General features: G+C 41.2%; 1 protein-coding gene and 1 non-coding gene across 6 annotated transcripts in view; both read right to left on the bottom strand.

The window, feature by feature from the left end:
* The window catches only part of MEGF10 (multiple EGF like domains 10), a 376,760-nt gene that overhangs the window by 309,557 nt on the left and 47,107 nt on the right, over positions 1 to 20,096 (bottom strand). The gene's annotated exons all lie outside the window — the stretch shown is intronic.
* On the bottom strand, positions 12,473 to 12,545 carry TRNAG-ACC (transfer RNA glycine (anticodon ACC)). The gene has a single exon. It is a non-coding gene; the product is annotated as a tRNA-Gly (tRNA).

The raw sequence follows: 20,096 nt of genomic DNA, 5'->3' as shown, positions 1-20,096 counted from the left end.
AATGTTTCTTTCTCAACTATCTTTTGGACAACCAAATAAAGCAAGAATACACTTTGGGATCAGAACAACCTAAGTTTTACCTCTGGCTTCAGCATGTACCACCTATGTGACCTTCAGCATCATCCGAATCTCAGCTTTCCCACCTGTGAAATGAGACCAAGAGTACCTCCCCTCATGAGGTATTATAAGAATAAAATGCATGCAAACTGTTTAGCACAGTTCCTACTACACAGCAGACATTGAACAAATGTTATCAATAAAATCAATAATAATATGTAAAGGCCCTAGCCCAGAGCCTATGACATAATAAACTATTTATTATTGTTACTATTATTATTCTCCTCAGAGAGCATTTCAGTGGTTTGCAGTTGGTAGGCTTGCAGTAAATGTTTGTCAGTTTAATGAATACACAAATGGTTGCAGCCAACAAACTTCTTGGCCCATAGAAGAAAGAGAACTCTTCTGAATTCCATGTCTGAAGAATAGCTTACCTCCTCAACATCTTAAAAGTAACACCTGTGCATAGCCCAGACTAGGTTTCATCTGCCATGCTGTCATCATGGCAGTTTCTCCCCTGTCAGCCCAGGAGGAGAGCAGGCGGTGGCACACACTGCCTTCCCAGACAAGAGGCTGGACATGAGACCAGCAGCAGCAACAGGGCTGTGAGCTACCAACTGTTTCTATCTAGAACTGGGGCATAAGTATTGTGACCATGGGGTTGTGTTAATTTACCTGGCTCCAAAGCCAAGCGTCAGAGTGGGAAACTCACAGATATTCATGTTTGTTTCTAAGATGACACCTACTTTGACTTTGCACAAATTGTGGAGCCATTAGGTATCCACCTCTTCATGTCAATGAAAAAAGTGCAGAAATATATGACACCACCAGTATCCAATGAGATATTCTCACCCTCTCTTTACCACAATCTCCACCATTGGCAGACAACCCTTCCTTTGTAGATTTTGAACTGGCAGAAGAAGGTGGATTTACCTACTCAGAAAGCCTGTCCCAGAGGAGGCACTCTCTCCTGAAGCTAAACCTGAAAAAAGCCAGAGAGAAGAATCCAGAACAGAGACAAGAGGGGTGTTTGGGGAGAGGTGGCTTACTGCTCCATAAAGAGATTGTGTTGGCAGCATTTGCTTGGATACAAGGGAAAGAACCATACTGCTCCAAGTCCAATTTCAAACAGATACAACAGGGGCATGGTGAGGAATTCTGGGAAAGGACAACTTCTTCAGTGAGGAAGAGAAGGGAGATGATATTTAATGAATATTTACATGATAATAGCAGTGGTCATTTATTGAGGACATATGCAGACCCTATACAAAAATTACCCCATTTATCTGCACAATTACCCTATAACAAGTCCTATATTAGTTTCCTAGGGCTGCCATAACAAAATATCACAGACTGGGTGGCTTCAACAACAGAAATACATTATCTCAGTGGTCTGGAGGCTGGAAGTCCAAGATGAAGGTGACAGCAGGTTGGTTTCCTCTTGGGGTCATAATGGAAGTATGTCCTCCAGGCCTCTCTCCTTGGCTTGCAGATGGCAACCCTCTTGCTGCCTCTTCACATGGTCTTCCCTCTGTACATCTGCATCCCTGGAGACTCTTGTGTGTGTCCAATTTCCTTTTCTTATAAGGACACCAGTCAGATTGGATTAGGGCCTCCCCTAACAGCTTCATTCTACCTCTTTAAAAACCCTATCTCCAGGCTTCCCTGGCAGCGCAGTGGTTAAGAATCTGCCTGCCAACACAGGGGACACAGGTTCAAGCCCTGGTCTGGGAAGATCCCACATGCCGCTGAGCAACTAAGCCAGTGTGCCACAACTACTGAGCCTGCGCTCTAGAGCCCACGAGCCACAACTACTGAGCCAGCATGCTGCAACTACTGAAGCTCACACACCTAAAGCCCATGCTCTGCAACAAGAGAAGCAACCACAATGAGAAGCCCATGCACTGCAATGAAGAGTAGCCCCTGCTCGCTGCAACTAGAGAAAGCCTGAGGGCAGCAAGGAAGACCCAACACAGCCAAAAATAAATAAAATAAAATAATTTACAAAAAATAAAAACCTGCCTTCTGTGGAGAAAAGGGAACCCTCTTGCACTGTTGGTGGGAATGTAAATTGATACAGCCACTATGGAGAACAGTATGGAGGTTCCTTAAAAAACTAAAAATAGAATTACCATATGACCCAGCAAGCCCACCACTGGGCATATACCCAGAGAAAACCATAATTCAAAAAGACACATGTACCCCAGTGTTCATTGCAGCACTATTTACAATAGCCAGGTCATGGAAGCAACCTAAATGTACATCAACAGACGAATGGATAAAGAAGATGTGGTACACATATACAACGGAATATTACTCAGCCATAAAAAGGAACGATATTAGGTCATTTGTAGAGATGTGGATGGACCTAGAGACTGTCATACAGAGTGAAGTAAGTAAGAAAAACAAATATCGTATATTAGTGCATATATGTGGAATCTACAAAAATCGTACAGATGAACCAGTTTGCAAGGCAGAAATAGAGACCTGGATGTAGAGAACAAATGTATGGACACCAAGAGGGGAAAGTGGGGGGTGGGGGTGGGATGAACTGGGAGACTGGGATTGACATGTATACACTAATATGTATAAAATAGATAATTAATAAGAACCTGCTGTATAGCACAGGGAACTCTACTTCATTGTACAGTAGAAACTAACACAACATTGTAAAACAACTATACCCTGGTTAAAAAAAAAAAGACAAGAAAACAAACTTATGGTTACGAGGGGATAAATAGGGAGAGGGATAAACTGGAACACTGGGATTGACATATACACACTACTATATATAAAATAGATAACTAATAAGAACCTGCTGTATAGCACAGGGAATTCTACTCAATACTTGTAATGGTCAATATAGGAAAATAATCTAAAAAAAAGAGTGGATATATGTATATGTATAACTGATTCACTTTGCTGTACTCCTGAAACTAACACATTGTAAATCAACTTTACTCCAATAAAATTTTTTAAAAGAATTTTTAAAAATAAAAATAATTTAAAAAATAGAAACCCTATCTCCAAATCCAGTCACATTCTAAGGCACTGGGGGTTAGGACTTCAACATACGAATTTGTGGGGGACACAATTCAGCCCATAACAAGTACTATGATTCCTATCTTACTTACGTGGATTTTAAAATCTACTGTGTCTAACAGAGCTAGTAAATGGTAAAGGCAGGCCTTGAATTTGGGTCTGTTTGACACGAAAGTCTGTTATGTCCACCATATAACACTGCCTCTAGAATCTGATTAGCAGTGCAGACACTAGGCTGGGCGTGACATCAACATCAGTATTTATACGCTACTGTTATGTCTAGAAGGTTTTGGTAGATGGTTTTCTTAGAAGCTTACTTTGAAATTCATAATAAATGTTAAGTCCTGCACTTGTAGATTAATTTACATTTTGTTCCTTTGTTGCTAGAGAAAATTTCTCTAAGCAACAGAAAAATCTGTAATCCGCCCCTGCACAAGCACATACCTGCCCTGGCTAATTATTTAAGACGTTGTTCAAAGCTATGCTCCTAATTAACAGTGTGCATTGCTTATGCCAAAACATGAACCCAGCATCCCTCACAGTTTGTAATCCATCTGGTCTCAGGTATGGCTAGTGTCTTCATGTCACCTCTCTTCCTGCATGGAGTGGGAGGAGGGGTCCATAGTAGGTAATGAATCAATAAGGCTCAGCTAATTCTCTGGACTCTGTTGACATGCATGGCCGGTTTTCTCTCATGATTAATTACACTCGCTTCTGCAGGAGGATTAATTTACTTTTCTGGAGCACTTTTCTGATTTCTGCTGTTAAACAAATCTCAACAAAATCTCAGCTCAGAAGGAATGAAGTCCAGTTCAATGTGGCTATGACAACTGTCAAAATTCACACCTTGAAAGGGAACAGGTTACAAATAGAAGTAAGAATGTGTGTGTGTGTGTGTGTGTGTAAATACATGTATGCACATACATGAGCATAAACATAAATCTTGTACAATTATGACTTGTCTCATTAAGGTGACTATATGTCCATTTTTTCATGGCTGCCACCTACTTCAAAAAGCATACTAAAATAAATGTACAAGCAAATTAGATACTGCAGATTTCAGATAATAATACAGTCAAAAAAGGAGAGCAGATAATTGGAGACATATTCACAATTAGACATAACTCTCTTCAAAGAAGTACCCCTAGTTAATTAATGTTTGGCAGCACTTTAAAATCATACAATTCAACATCCTAGACATTCCTGCCTAAACACTGAAAGACAAAAGGTTGGGGCGGTATGGAGCAGCTTAGGCTGGTTCTGGGTCTGTCTTGCTCAGTTATTCATCAGATTTACCAAAGATGGGGGAGTAAAACCACGTGCAGAGTAGCTGGAACTAAATTTTCTTAAAAGCTATTGCTCTGTCTCTACCTGTCATTTTTCTTCATGAGTGAATAGGGAATAATTCTTCAGAAAATCATTTCACAGGAGCAGTAACATCAAATTTTAATTATTAACATCATGATTTGTTATTTATTGGGTATCAACACTGCATTAGATGTTGTACAATACACAAAGAGCTCCAAGTCTTAAATCAAGTTGACTCAGAAATGTGGGTCTTTAGCCTTGTTTCTTGTTTTTTGTTTTTGACGGGATTTTGGGCAGCGAGCTGGATAATGAGGTGCTGCCTGCCCTGGAGGGAAGTGTCTTTCTGGCACTTAGGTTTTATCACCCACCAAATAAGAACAGAGCATTTACCTGAGAATTGAAGATTCCAAACTAGGGAATGGACCTTGAAGGACATTACATCCAGTGGTCTCCAACCCCACTCTGACCTTTGCTGACCATGGGCCCATCTCAGTAAACTATCTGAGCATGCACCCTGTTATTTTTATATATTCACTTATACGTTTTATATATATATATATATATATATATATATACACATATATACACACACTATTGTATCAATATATTACAATCTTTAATGGCACAGGGCTTCCCTGGTGGCGCAGTGGTTGAGAATCCGCCTGCCGATGCAGGGGACGCGGGTTCATGCCCCAGTCCGGGAAGATTCCCACATGCCGCGGAGCAGCTGGGCCCGTGAGCCATGGCCGCTGAGCCTGCGCGTCCGGAGCCTGTGCTCCGCAACGGGAGAGACCACAACAGTGAGAGGCCCCCATACCGCAAGAAAAAAAAAAAAAGGTAACATGTAACATGGAGATAAAATGTTTTAAAATAATTTTTATTTCATTATATTTTATTAATAGGAGCAAAGAATTTTCTTCTCTCACTAAAAAGACACATCTATTGATAACATTTCTCTGCTGAGAATAATGCAATTGAATATGATTCATTATTTTTTTAAATCTTAGTTTAATACTTTGTGATTCTGGGATTTGAAAGTTTGGCACTGCTTTAATGGCTGCCACTGGTGAGAAAGCTACTTCTCAAAAACATATCCAACAAAATGGGGGAAAAAATGCTGGCTGGGGGTATTACTAAATTATGAAACTTATTTCTAATCTCATTCACCAATTATGTGAAAGTTTTTATAGAAATTTGCTAGTAAATTTATATTTTTCCTGCTCTATCATTTGTTCTTGTCAACAAATTGAAACTTACTGTAGTTTTATATATCTAATAAATGAGTTCAAAATATACTGAAACTCTTCATTTTTAAATCAGTTTTGAAATTCTATTTCTAAATTTTCTGAGTTTGTGATGTTATGGTTTTTAAAGTTTAAACACATACAGCTTTGGCAACACAAATAACGTTAATAATAGAAACATTTTCAGCGGTTATTTTCAAAATGCTTTCTCCAAAGCACTAGTTACTGTCAAAAAACAACTGATTTCTCATTTTAGAGAAGGAGTAAATTAGTTTAGATGACTGATTAAAGGCCTTCATTTAAACTCCACTCTTTCATTAACTGAGTGATCTTGGGGAAGTCACTTCAGCTTTCTGTGCCTCAGTTTCCTCATCTATAAAAAGGAGTTAGCAGTCTCTATCTTCTAAGACTGTGTGAAGAATCAGTGACTTAACTCATTAAAACAAAACAACGCCTGGCCCATACTAAACCCTATATAAATGGAACGTATGAAGTGTGTTTTGCTTTACAAAAATTTCTGCCAAGAGTTCTACTACCAACAGCTAGTTGTCATCACAGAAGGTCAGCATAATTGGACACATGTCTTTTCATTAAAAAAGCGCACAACTTTATGTTTGACTATGCTTTAATTATTTTGACCCAAGATAAGCTACAAACCTCTCTGTGATGCAAAAGATTGTCATGGTTATTCCCCATTTCATTCAAAATATTGTAAAGACTCTACTATTTGCAATTCTGTTATTTAAAATAATATAATCCGTAAATTTCTTTAACAGGTCCCAATAAACTACAATATATGGAAACATGTTAATGTGAATGAACAATGAAGATACTGCTGCAACTTTCAGTGCTGGAGTACGCCTGCTCTGCCTATAGTATCCTATGTGGCATCTCAGTTGTGAGATGGGACCATCTGATTCACCAGACCTCAAACATCAGTAAGCTTACTTCCTTTTTTTAACTTTTAGATAAAAATGTAAATATGAAGGAGTTGTCCTCTTCATTCTTCCCTCCACCGTGGAGTACACTGATCTGGTCCAGTGGTTTCCCAGCAGATTCTCTGGATTCCACGAAGAGCTGCTGAATCAGATTCCCAGGCATGGCCTGCTTCTCAACCAGCTCCCTGCCTGTGTTGATCTGACAACTAGATGACTTTCTAAGCTCCTCACGAGGGAGGCTTCCTTCCTGTAGCCTTGACAGGTGGTCATCTTCTTGAACGTTTCCAGTGAAGGAGTTTATTACCTTTCAGCGTAGCTCATCTCATTTTTGGATTCCTGTAATTGTCAGAAAATGTTCTACCTCTCTGTAATTTTCCCACTAGTGTGAGTATTTTACTCTCTGGTGTCACATAGAAAACACTTCACACCATCTCTCCATCCCCCATTCCTCCTCTCTCCTCCCCAGACTATTCGAGCAATCCCCATTGACTTGGTTTCTGGGATGTTTTGCCCTTCCGATTCCCCTGGCTGCTCTCCGACTTGGGAATGTTGTTCAGTATCCCACGTGTCATCAGACCAGGTCAGGATGCCATGAGTGTGTGACCTTCTCTGCAGCTGCTGCTGCAGTGGCATCATTAATGCCAAAGAAATTCATCATCGCCAGCTAAGCTTCCTGTGTCCTCTCCATATGGGCGCTTCATGTAGATGCACCACGTACATTCACTGACAGTAGTAACACCTTATGTAATTTAGCTGAGGTATTTTCAAACTCTCATCTAGATATTCCTTTTATGTCTTCTCCTATGATGTGATATATTGGTTTGCAGTGCAAAGCCTTAAAAGATTTGATATCATCTATTTTATGTCTCTATCTTTGTCTTATTTCTTGCCATTAAAAAGTATGGGATCAAGGCAAACACTGAACCTATAAGTAAGGTCAGCTGGTACCATATAGGCCCAGTTCTGCTGAATAACTTTTAACAGGACACTTACCCTTTCTGCATCTCTCTGCACTCACCAGTAAAATGAGAATAACAATGCCTACCCACCCGAACTCAGAAAGTTTTAACAAGAATTAAATGAGTTACAGATTGAGAAAGACTTTTAAAATGGTTTTAAAAATTATATTATTATTATTACAATGTAACCTGTAGGCACTTAATACACATTAATGGGGAAATGAAACAGATAAATCATGGAGAGCAGACTGAATAATAACAAGAAGGAAGGATCAGAGGGAAGGTAAGACGTAACATCAATTCAGGCTCTTGGCACCATAAGCCAGTGTCTGTTGCTGATGGCAACACAGAAAGAATCAATGCCTTAACTCCAGTGCAGTGTTTAAAAAATGCAGGGCTTAGGTTCTGGTGAGAGATCATCTCACCCACAATTTCTATAGCTCCATGCAATTAATGAGGCATCTAGCACCACCTGTTTGGAATTTACCCAGGAAGAAATGTAATGGGCAGGAGGCAGGAGCCAAGAGGCAAGGCTCACATTCATCAATGCTCATTGCTTGTCTTCCGGGGACAGCAACATATTTAACTGCTGAGCGGCAAATCCCATTTGACTGTTTAAGTAAAAGGTGATGATTAATATCAAGCTAAAAGTGTGTGCCTTGCTACATTTTATTAAATAAAATACACTCATGACATATGTATGAAATAAAATTGCATTTTTAACAAGTTTTGTATTCTGCCATGAACTCAGTGTCACAGGACATTTGGTCCTGTGCATTTAGTCATCCACCCATTTATTTAAACAAATATCTCTTAAGTGAATATTATGGGCCCGGTTTTATCACAGATAGAGCAGGACTAAAAGATGAATAACCTTACAGCCTGAGGTCGAGGGGGTGGTGGGAAGGAGAGAGAGAGAGAACAACTTAAGTGTAATCTGATGTGACAGAATAAGGGCTGACTCAGGGTGCACTGGGCTCCCAGGTGATCTTTGAGCAGTGGATGAGCCAGGACTCTGTTGCAGATCAGAGGGACCACTCTAGCTAGTAAGTAGAAAGAGATTTACTACAGAGACCGAGATGCTAACAGAATCACTGAACTGTCAGGAGGAGCAGTCTCTATGCTGAGCCTGGAGAGGAGAATTCTAGAACAACACTGCAGAGCTCTCCCCACCCCCCAAGGGGTGTGTCCTCTCTGCCAAACTCAGGGAGCTTGGGAATCAAAAGGCTGCCAATGCAATGTTGGCTCCAGGAACAGGCCTCACTAGCAGCTCTCCAGGGATCACAACTGTTGGCTCCTACTAGACCCTTGCTGGGGCAGTGGGGAGGCTAATATTCCACCATTGCTATCACCATTTAACTCAGTTCTGAATTTGTCCTGTGTGAATGCATCTGATTAGCAGAGCCCTAAATCACATCTGGAGCCCTAGTTGCAAGGGAGTCTCTTTCCAGCCCCTGCAGTACCGGAGCACTGGAAGGAGGTGTGAACAGCTGTGAGTGGACTCATCCATCCAGCACAGTCAGCCCAGCAGAGAATGTAAAAATGGAGAGATCTTAGGGCCGAGAAAGGGATGGCCGAAGGTAGGAGGAACAGAGTGTACATGAACCTAACCAGCATTGGAACAACAACCTGATGAGCTATGAACAGAACAAAGGACAGCATTTTAAATGTCACAGTCTTTTTGGTCATCAATGTTACTGGCTTCATTTTTCCCATCTGTAAGATAGGGAGAGTTTCTATGATTCTCTACTAATTAATCAGAAATCAGTAAGACATAGAAACATCAAAACTCATCATCTTGGTGTGAACAGTTTTACACAGGCTAGTTAGATATTCTGTTTAATGGGAGAAGGGTGATCTTCATAGTGTTTGCAGAAACTCATCATGTGACCAGTAAATTCCTTTCCTAATAATACAGTATTGCAGGTTTGTTACGATAATGTTAGAATGGTGGGAACTTAATAAGTACTTGTTGATATGAAATAAAAATGTAATCATCATGGAATTCCACTGGAAATTCATGGAAATGCAGAACTCTTCCCAGCTTTCTTTTCATGGCATGTCTTAGAAACCTGCGCTCATAATGCACACGTACAGAAATGAGCAAGCCAGAGCTTTGCACTGTTTGCCAGGCCCTGTGCTCAGTCAAGGTGAGTGTTTGGCAAGTGGAGGATCTTCCATTTCAAAGTTTTCATGAATATGTAATTCATCTAGTCACAACAGATGTATTTCATGCAGCTGGGAAAGCCACATGTTATTTCCTTACAATAATGGCCTCCTCTGCCCCTGCTTAGAGACGAAGAGGTTCAGCAGCTGTTGAAGGTCAGGCTACCACTGAGTTACTGAATTACAGCACACAGACAATGGCATGCAAATCACCTGCAGAAGCACAGCTGACATGAGGTGGCAGCAACCTTCAAATGCCTCTCTCTCTCTATCTCTCTATCTCGTGCGCGCGCGCGCGCGTGCTCTTCCCCCCTCTCTCTCTTTCCAGACCAAGAAGAAAGAAATCCAAGCAAGCTATGAGAGAATATACAACCAGATAAACTTTAAAAATGGGTGATGGGCAGAGATAACGCAATGAATCATGAACTGACCATTCCATTGGCTTAGATTCTGCCTCATCATCTGCTCTTACGTGATAGACAGCGATGATCATAAAGGAGACCAGTGCTAAACCAAGAAGGCGCGAATAACCCCAGAATTACACCCTGGGGGGGCAAAAAACTGAGTAGATGCCTTCACAAGCAACCATCTACCTCATTAACAGTTGTAGAAGCAAAGAGTAATTCTGGGTTGTGAGCTTTCCCCGGATGAATGGAGCTAGTAACTTAGGTCCCTGCTGTGTCTCTGTTTCTTCATTTACACACACACATGCACACACACACACACACACACACACACACGTGCACACGCAAAGAGAAATTTCATAAAGATGATCTATGCCTTAACCGATTAACAATTACAAAATAAGAAATATGACTATACTATAATTAATTGTCACCAGCAGTATAAGAGGGCAATGCCAAAATTTTCCTTGTATTTATAATGAGTTTTCTTCTTATATCAAATGTCTTTTTTTTCACCAAGCTTATGCCAATTACTCCTGACTTGTCTCTTTGACTGATTGGGAATAACGGATCCCCACTTTCTTTCTAACATTCACACCTGCCCAAGTACTGTTATTTTTCAGTCTTCTTGCTTTTTCCCAGAAAGTAGCTAACACTCTTGATTTTAGAAAGAATCTTTTAAAATTTATTACTATTTCAAGAGATTTCTGAATCCTGGCCCACCTGACTTGCTGTTATTTTTAAAAAATGAAATGTTTAAAACTTGATAATGCTTTATGCCTTCAGGGTAACTGGCACCAATGAGCTAGCTCAAGATGAGATTTTTTTTCTTTTCTTTCTCTGCTTTAATCTTTTTAACATGAGTTAGCCACTAAGAGTTTGTATAGAGTTATGAGAAGATGGTCTGGGGCTTAAGGTGTGGTCAAAATGTGGATGTCAGAGAAGACTGATGCCTCTTATATCTGCTGAATAATTGTCATGAAAGGGTTGCTATTAGGACTAATAGGGGCAGAGCAGGAACTGTGGAAATAGAACCTCACACAGGAATTATAGAAAAGAACCCTGTCCAGAACAAGAGAGCCCAGCACACGGCATAGGCCTTGGGTCCAGCCTCAGAGGCCGTTCCTCCAGCATGTTCTGGGCCTTCTCAGAACTCCTGGCCCTGACATGGGTGTCTTCTCTGTGGAGGATACCTTCCCTCCGCAGAAAGGAGTCATGCAGAGATAGCTTGGTTTAAGGGGAGACAGGCTGGTTCTTGAAAGCACAGGGGGATGACTATCACGTTTACCAAGAGGGTCCATCTTTCCTTAGCAGCCAGAGGACACGATTTCCCTAGCATAAGGTGAGGAGAAGGATGGGTGAGCCAGATCCTTCACGGGTAAAGAAGAGCATTATCCAGCTACTCCAGCCAACAACTCACGCAGGATTCACAAAGTAGGAGAAGACCCTAGAGACTTCTTGCCTAAATATCTAACCACAAGCTCATACTGTGTTCATAGGCTCTAGAATAATTGCTCTGCTTTTTGCTTCATTTTGCCTGAGCAGCCTCAGCACTCAAGAAATACCTACAATATGGGGTGAAAACCTGCACAGAGGCATAATGGATTAGCCACAACTAATGTCTTTGCCAACTGCAAATTTTCCCATTTTCTTCAAGCTGCTTACAGAAAAAACTGCTTTATTAATTATTCTAACCATTTGCCAATTACTTAGGTTTTAAGGGGGCTTTTATGTGCTTTAAAACCACATTTATGTTAAATCCCAGCGTAAATGAAGCACAGAAATAAACAGCAATGCTGTCCTGTGAGATCATAGTTAACGGAGACAATGGTTCTTCCCCCATTTCTGCTATTTCACTCAGAGGATGTTAAACTGTTATCAAGATCGTCTTCGCTTCCAGGCCTCAAGGACGGATTTAATTTTGTACAATGCTCAGACTTGATGGCTAATAGCAATAATGCTAGCACAAACATCTGGACTCACTACAGGAAATCCTTTCCCTCATTTTGAGAGTCTGACGCTAACTTGAGTGAAAGGTGCGTAAGAGCTTCCATGCCTCAGCCACCAACAGAGAACTGCAATAGAAAGGTGTTCTGAGAAGGAAGGAGAGACTGACAAGAAATGAGAACTAATCGTCAGAGAACATTCTCCTGCCATCAAAGTGAGATTCCACATGGAGTTTTTGGTTTTTGTTTTTTAATGCAGATTCTGATTCAGTCCATAGAGGACTGAGACTGAGACTGCATTTCGTTTTCTGTTTTGGGTATTTCTTTTTCAATATTTATTTATTTATTTGGCTGCACTGGGTCTTAGTTGCGGCATGCAGGATCTTAGCTGAAGCATGCGGGATCTAGTTCCCTGACCAGGGATCGAACCTGGGCCCCCTGCATTGGTAGCACAGAGTCTTAACCACTGGACCACCAGGGAAGTCCCCACATGGAGTTTTTATATTCAGAAAATGCTAGGGCAAGAGATTTAGAAGACAGGATTTTTAATCTTTTTCTAAAAAATATTTATTTATTTATTTATTTATTTATTTATTTGGCTGTGTTGGGTCCTAGCTGCGGCACACAGGATCATCGTTGTGGCATGCGGGATCTTTCATTGCGGTGGGCGGGCTCTTTGTTGCGGCATGCAGGCTTCTCTCTAGTTGTGGCGTGTGGGCTCTAGAGCACATGGGCTCAGTAGCTGCAGTGCGCGAGCTTAGTTGCCCTGCGGCAGGTGGGATCTTAGCTCCCCAACCAGGGATCAAACCTGCATCCCTTGCATTGGAAGGCAGATTCTTAACCACCAGACCACTAGGGAAGTCCCATCTTTTTTTTTTTTTTAAGCAACTCACAAACACTCCCAATTTAGCTAAAGTCATGCACATACCTTAAAAAGGCTGACAGTACAAAGTGAAGCAGAAGGTTTTTAATAATTGTATTTGAAACCCTGGTCCTAGCCCAATAAGATGGAGATAAGGTTGACCCAAACCCCCATGCTGGAGACTGTGGAAATCCAATAGTTTTCTGAGTATCTAGGTGTGGGGGATTTACAGTCACAGAAGTACTTTTGTTCAGCTTTCCAGCCTCTATTGAATTGTTGTCTGTGAGGTTTCCTGTGTTTACACCCTTGGTGTCCATCACCCTAACATGGGACCCAAATCCTTCTCCATGACTCCACTTGTCACGTGCTCTCTCCCCTTTACCTCCAAAGTATCAGCAAACACAGGTACCAGAACTTTCAATGGAAAGGTGGGAGCCAACGCATGGATACAATGGGGGAGATGATATGCAGGCTGCTACATCTTACACTGTGAGAAAAACACTTGAAAACCCTGAATTACTCCTTTCTGCCATTCTAGCACCATCAGTTTCTTACTGGCTGTATCCACCCTAGCCATTTAACCTCCCACCATCTTGATAATCCTTCCCACCTCCTCATCCCTGTTATGGGATGAATTATGTCCCCCCAAAGACACATTCAAGTCCTAAGCCCTAGTATCTGTGGATGTGACTTTATTTAGAAATACGGTCTTTGCAGATGTAGTCAAGTTAAGACGAAGTCATTAGGGTGGCCCCTAATCCAATATAACTGCTGTCCTTATGAGAAGAGGAGAAGAGGCACAGAGATGCGTGGAGAGAATGCCACGTGACCACAGAGCCAGGGAGTGGAGTGATACGGCTGCAGGCCAAGACACACCCAGGATGGCCAGCCACCACCAGAAGCTAGGAAGAGGCAAGGAAAGATTCTACCCACAGCTTCTTAGAGGAAACACGGCCCTGCTGACACCTTGATTTCAGAATTCTAGCCTCCCAAACTGTGAGAGAATAAATGTCTGATACTTTAAGCCCCCACTTTGTTATGGCAGCCCTAGGAAACTAATACAATACCTGCCTCTTCCTTCTTTCTCCCTCTCTCCCACTTTCTCAGCAGAGATATTTAGCATCTCTTATGATCTTTTTTTTGTTTTGTTTTTTTGCGGTACGCGGGCCTCTCACTGTTGTGGCCTCTCCCGTTGCGGAGCACAGGCTCCGGACACGCAGGCTCAGCGGCCACGGCTCACGGGCCCAGCCGCTCCACGGCATGTGGAATCTTCCCGGACCGGGGCATAAACTCGTGTCTCCTGCATCGGCAGGCGGACTCTCAACCATTGTGCCACCCGGGAAGCCCTCTGTTATGATCTTGACATCTACGCTCAGATCCTCAAATTTGCCCACCAGCAGCTGATGCATGTATTTTCCTATTCAAGGATAGTTCCATGCCTAAGCGATATCCTGGTGCCAGAGGTTAAGAAAATATTTTTTTTTCTCCACTACCTCTAGTGTATTGAGATTGTAAAAACAAATAATCTGAAGTGCCCAAATCAGATTTGGAGGTCAAAACTCCACAAATCAGCTGTTGCTCTTGATCAAATAAGCCGACTCTTGCTTCATAACCATTGACAGCTTCCAGTGGTCAATAGAGAGGAAGATCCTCCCACTTTTCAGAGCTTAGAAAGCTGGTGTGAACTGGCCTCCGCCCCCCTGCGCCTCATCCTGGACTGCTCCCCAGCATCCGCTCTTGGCTCTGACAACACTGGCTTCTTTCACTTCCTCCTTTTCAACACATACTCCCTCCACCCTCACACCATTGACTCTGCTGCTCCTGCTGCCTGGAAATCTTTTTCTCCAGACCCCTGCCCCAGCCACTCTCGAGCAGCTGCCTAATCATCCTCTGATCTTACTCAACTATCACATTCTCTGCAAGGCCTTTCCTGACACCCCAGGACTGAGTCACATCCCCCCAATTACAGACCCTTATGGCACCCGCTGCTTTTCCTTACTAATGTTTATTAGTTTTTAATCATAATAGAAACTCTTTTAATTGAGCTCCTCTGGGAAATTAACTGATGTTTTCAACTCCATCTGGAAAATGTATTGACTGATTGCCAGAGTATGATAAATGCTTGTGACTTCTGCCACCTAATACCTTCATCACTTCCACCCCACCAGCTGAGCTCTAGCCTTACTAAGAGAGCGTTGTTTTTGTTTCCAAACCTGTTTGTGGCAGTTGAACTTGATTACTGTAATTATATAGTTTAATTAAATATCACATAAACTGATCGAATATGAGCAGAAAAAGAGAGTCACTGTTTCTATGAAAATTTAAGTTCAATGCTCTGAAAAAACTTGAAAAAGTTGGAGAAAAAATTGCTCTTAAACTGTAGGCAAGACAAGTATAAAAGATTGAGGAAAAATAATAAAAATCTAAATGAGCTCAAATTACTTCACAAGTGTCTTTAAGTTCTCCCTCTACTTTAAAGTGTCTAAAACTGAAAATTATAGATGATATACATTTTGAGTGGGCTTTATGCAAGAAAGATAATGTAAACCTTCAGTTACCAGACTGATCCTCAAAGAAAGCACCTTTGTCCTACCAAATTTGGCAAATAAATTTTCATTTATGTGTTTTAAGTAAAAAATAAAATTGTTATATATACATAAACATACATACACACACACATATACCCCTATACACATTTTAATGATTTCCCATTCTACCTGCATTTTCCAAACACCTAATCAGCTACCAGTGTCCCTCTCATTGGATAAAGGGACTTCTACAGTAAAGATCAGTAAATATTTACTGATGTGATCATTTGATTATAGATTTGACTGTGAGTTCCATTACACCAAGGGGCATGTCTACCAGGTTCGACCCCAGAGTTCTAGCACCTAGCACTGGAATGTACATACTCAGTAAGCATTACTCCAAATAAATGAATGAAAGATAATTTCCCTTTACTTTGTGTTGTGCAGACATAGTAGATAATATAGCAAAATATTTAAGCAGATTTCTGAAAGGTGCTGAAAGCAGTGGAAAAAATTATCCCTCAGAACTCTTCTGAGCAGTGTTAACTTCAACCCTGTGGAAGACTGTTCTTCCACAGAGTGTGGGGACGTGTTTCTTTCTAACTGATGGGCTGGCTGCCCTGTTTTGTCTGAACAGGACTCCCTGGATAGTTGTGGGAATGAAGGAAGCACTTTTTCCTCTTCTCTCCTCTCTTTATGCTGTGAGAAATCTATCCTCCTCCATGATCCAGGCTTAGTGAGCATAACAGATGGGTTTAATCCCCAAAAATGAAAAACTTTTCCCATTTCAACTCCATTTCCTGCTCCTCTAAGTAAAACAAAGCTTTCCCTGAGGAAATGATGTAAATGCACTCAAATGTTCTTAAAAGATGCCACATAGCACAAAATATTGCTATACACTAAACCACGAGTTTTTCATTTACATTTAAAAAGAAATATGAGTGTGATAGTGGAAAAAATACAGATGGGAATTAGGACATGCTTTCACTGTGATCTCCCTCCATGAAGCATCAATTTCCTTGTCTGGAAAATGGGCTTGGTAAAAATACATGCCCTACCTATGTTACAGCATTCCTGTGAAGGATCAAAATAAATAACATACATGGAAACTTCTAAAATACTACAGGGCTTCCCTGGTGGCACAGTGGTTGAGAGTCTGCCTGCCAATGCGGGGGACACGGGTTCGTGTCCCGGTCCAGGAAGATCCTACATGCCGCGGAGCAGCTGGGCCCGTGAGCCATGACCGCTGAGCCTGCGCGTCCGGAGCCTGCGCGTCCGGAGCCTGTGCTCCACAGTGGGAGAGGCCACAACAGTGAGAAGCCCGCATACCGCAAAAAAAAAAATAATAATAATAATAATAAATTTAAAAAATAAAATAAAATACAATACTACAAAAGGTAAAGTACATTTTTCCTGTCATTGTTACTACAAGGTCCCCACACCAGATTTCCTCAGCAGCTTCAGTCTCTGCCCTTCTCTGCCTGGCAGGGTACACACAACTCATTGCCTTTCACACAGACACAGGCCATCTTCTGTTACTGCACTTGAGAAGATATTGGAGTCTATTGATTTCGGGGTAGAGAGTCAGGTCCTGCTCCAGCAAACCTTCTGGGGAAATCCATGGAACACTCAACCTGTAACTCCTCCCATAGTCTTTTTAAGACAGATATAGAGAGGGAGCATGAGTCAAGGCCCCTGTGAAAACCATAATTTCATTGCCAGTATGGGTTTAAACTTTAACAGCTTTGGTATCCCTCTGTAAAATGTCATTTCTGTTGGTTCCATCCTAGTAGTTCAAACAATAGAAAATTACAAATCCACCTCCCTCAATAAAATGTATTAAGTCTGCAGTCTCTGTATAATATATGTGCACTCAAGCTACACTAATTTATTCTACAATTACTTTTCTTTTTTAGCATTTTTATTTGGCTCTTATGCTACATAATTAATGGTGTTTACATGGAAAGTTTCTCTAACTAATGTAAATGGCATAAGTGGATTACTGAGAAAGCCTTAAAACAAATAAACATTTTTCTCCTTTTAAAATTTTCTTCATGCTCCTCTGAATGTCTGGCACAAGAGCAGAGCTTTTTAAATGTCAAGGGGAATATAGAAATCAGACTACTGAGATCCATTCTCCCCTGGTAAGACAGACTTATAATTCTGTTTCCTGTAATGGTTGGCCTGGGGGAGTCAACAGCGACCCCACTGACCCAACACATCCAGATTCAGAAGCCAGTCTTTTCTTTGGGAGGTTGCCACTGTTTTTCTCATGACCTTAAATATAACACAATATCTGGTCCCTACAGATGACTTCCCGCAGAGTTTGCAGTATTGGGGATGAGACCTTCATGAGATAAACAAATAAGCTCACTATAAAGACCAGAAAAAAACGAGGGAAGGAAACCTACCAGGTTTCTAAATACCTCCACCATCATGATCACATCACCCATTTGGGACAATTATTGGGGCTGTCCCTCCTAGTCAAAGTTCATACTGCATGTTTCTTCAGTGGCGGCACAGAGCCAGGTTACTGTAAAATAGAGTTGGCATGAATGACATTCATTAACTGTCAGGACATACATTATTTTTCTAAGGTGTTCTCAAGAGAAAGTGTTCACATCAAAAGCCATTTCTTTGCTCCTGCTCTCTAAGAGGCAAAGCCTGGCAGGAGGAAGTGAAGATGCCTCACTCCTCACCACACGTCCAGCCCTTAGGAGGTCTTGAAGGCAGCCTGGCTCCAGGTCATTGCTGGAAGAACAGGTAATGTGTTTTCTAAAGTACCCTTGGAGTTAACTCAGGAGTTGCAGACCAGGCTCTACTAGCAAGCTTCCTCTAGGGCAGGCTTCTGTCTCAGAACTGGCAGCAAAGCTGGCAGGGCCTTGAGATCTAAGAGACAACTCAACCCATGTGAGTTCTGAACGGATGTTTCAGAATACAGAGATCCTTGCACTGGTCCTATCCAGATTCCAAGAGCATAGCTTGGAATTAGAGTCCAGACCTAGAGGACAAGATGGAGATCAAATGCCTAAGACAAGCTCGTTTTGAGTGAACCAAATTGCACAAGACCCATGGCTACACTAAGACCTTCATATTCTCTCTTTTTAAAAAAAAAAAATATATTTATTTATTTGGCTGCACTGGATCTTAGTTTCGGCACTCAGGATCTTCAGCTGAGGCATGTGCAATCTAGTTCCCTGACCAGGGATCGAACCCAGGCCCCCTGCTTTGGGAGTGGGGAGTCTTAACCACTGGACCGCCAGGGAAATCCCAAGACCTTCATATTCTCTTAAGACTCTTACTTTTCACGTCATGTGAACCATGTTAAAATCTATATACATCTCACACTTCATAATTTTGTTACGTAAGATTTTATAATTTTGCTTTTGAAATAATTTGGCTAAAGTAACTAAAATATGCTGTGATTTCTCAACACTCATCATGTATATTTAAGAACTCTCCCTCAGGAAGAGCATCTCATCTAAAAACTGTTTTCAAATATAATGAAATTGTTTTGAACACTGAATCCAGCTATTAATATAGCTGACGCAGTATTACAGTTTGTAACCATTAATAAATGTTTATTAATTTTGCTTCGGCAGATTTTTTTTTTATTTTGGAGACAATTTTTCCTGGTCAGACTTCAGACATTCTCCCAAGCTTAGCTCATATGCCCAGCACTGTGAGTCTTACACCTAGTGGTAAACTGGTCCTCAGGCTCGCAGCACTCAGCCAAGCTCTCCCAAAGTGATTGGGCATCGATTACAGTGAGTTCTCAGGGATGCCCAGCCATTTCACGGGACTTCCACCCTCAACTAAAACAATCATGAGGAGGTCTGAACAATCCAAGAAATTCTTACTAATTAAATTCAAATTCTGAAAATTTGTGAATTTTTGGCTCTTTGGAGAAATTTACCAGTAACCAATGCTAAAAGCCTTCACTGGTGGCCTTGGGTGGAGTCATTCTTCTCGTTCAGTGGATGAAATCAGGTGTCATAAATCCAATTTACAGTATTTCCGTTCTCCAACAAGAAATGAGATTTGGAAGCTGATTTGGAGTTGCATTTCTAGGAAGCTTTTCTATCACTCCACAAAGTTATGCATGTACCACCAAAGTGTTTATAACTAGACCCAAGATAACTTCTTTAAAGATAACATATCAGCAACTGTTAGGTGGAGCATACTTTGTCGATTGATTTTTCTTTTTTTTAAATTTTCTTCAGATAAATTAGGTCTTATCAAAGTGTTATCAACTCAGAAATAATCATAGGTAGTCTGTTGACAGTCACAAAATCCCCTCTTTTGTTATCAGCACATGTTGAAGTGATAAAGTTAGAATTTGAAAACTCTGCTTTCTAGATGTGCCCTCTAAAAGTTATCACATAACCAATGTGGTTTGTTTAGGCGATTCGTTCCTGACCTTGGTTTGTTTTGTATCTTCTCTTAAAGCACTGAATACATACTGAGTGCATAGTGGTAAGCTCAGGGATACTGACATCAGACTGCCTGGGGTGGAATCTCAACTCTGCCATTTTCTAGTTCTGAGAACTAGGGCAAGCTACTAAGCCTCCATTTCTTCTTCTGTAAAATGGTACTAATAATACTTAATAGGATTATTCTCAGGATTAATCAAGTTATGAAC

Source organism: Kogia breviceps, chromosome 4 (genome assembly GCF_026419965.1).
Source record: "Kogia breviceps isolate mKogBre1 chromosome 4, mKogBre1 haplotype 1, whole genome shotgun sequence".
Taxonomy (NCBI): Eukaryota; Metazoa; Chordata; class Mammalia; order Artiodactyla; family Physeteridae; genus Kogia; species Kogia breviceps.
This window is presented reverse-complemented; position numbering and strand designations above follow the sequence as displayed.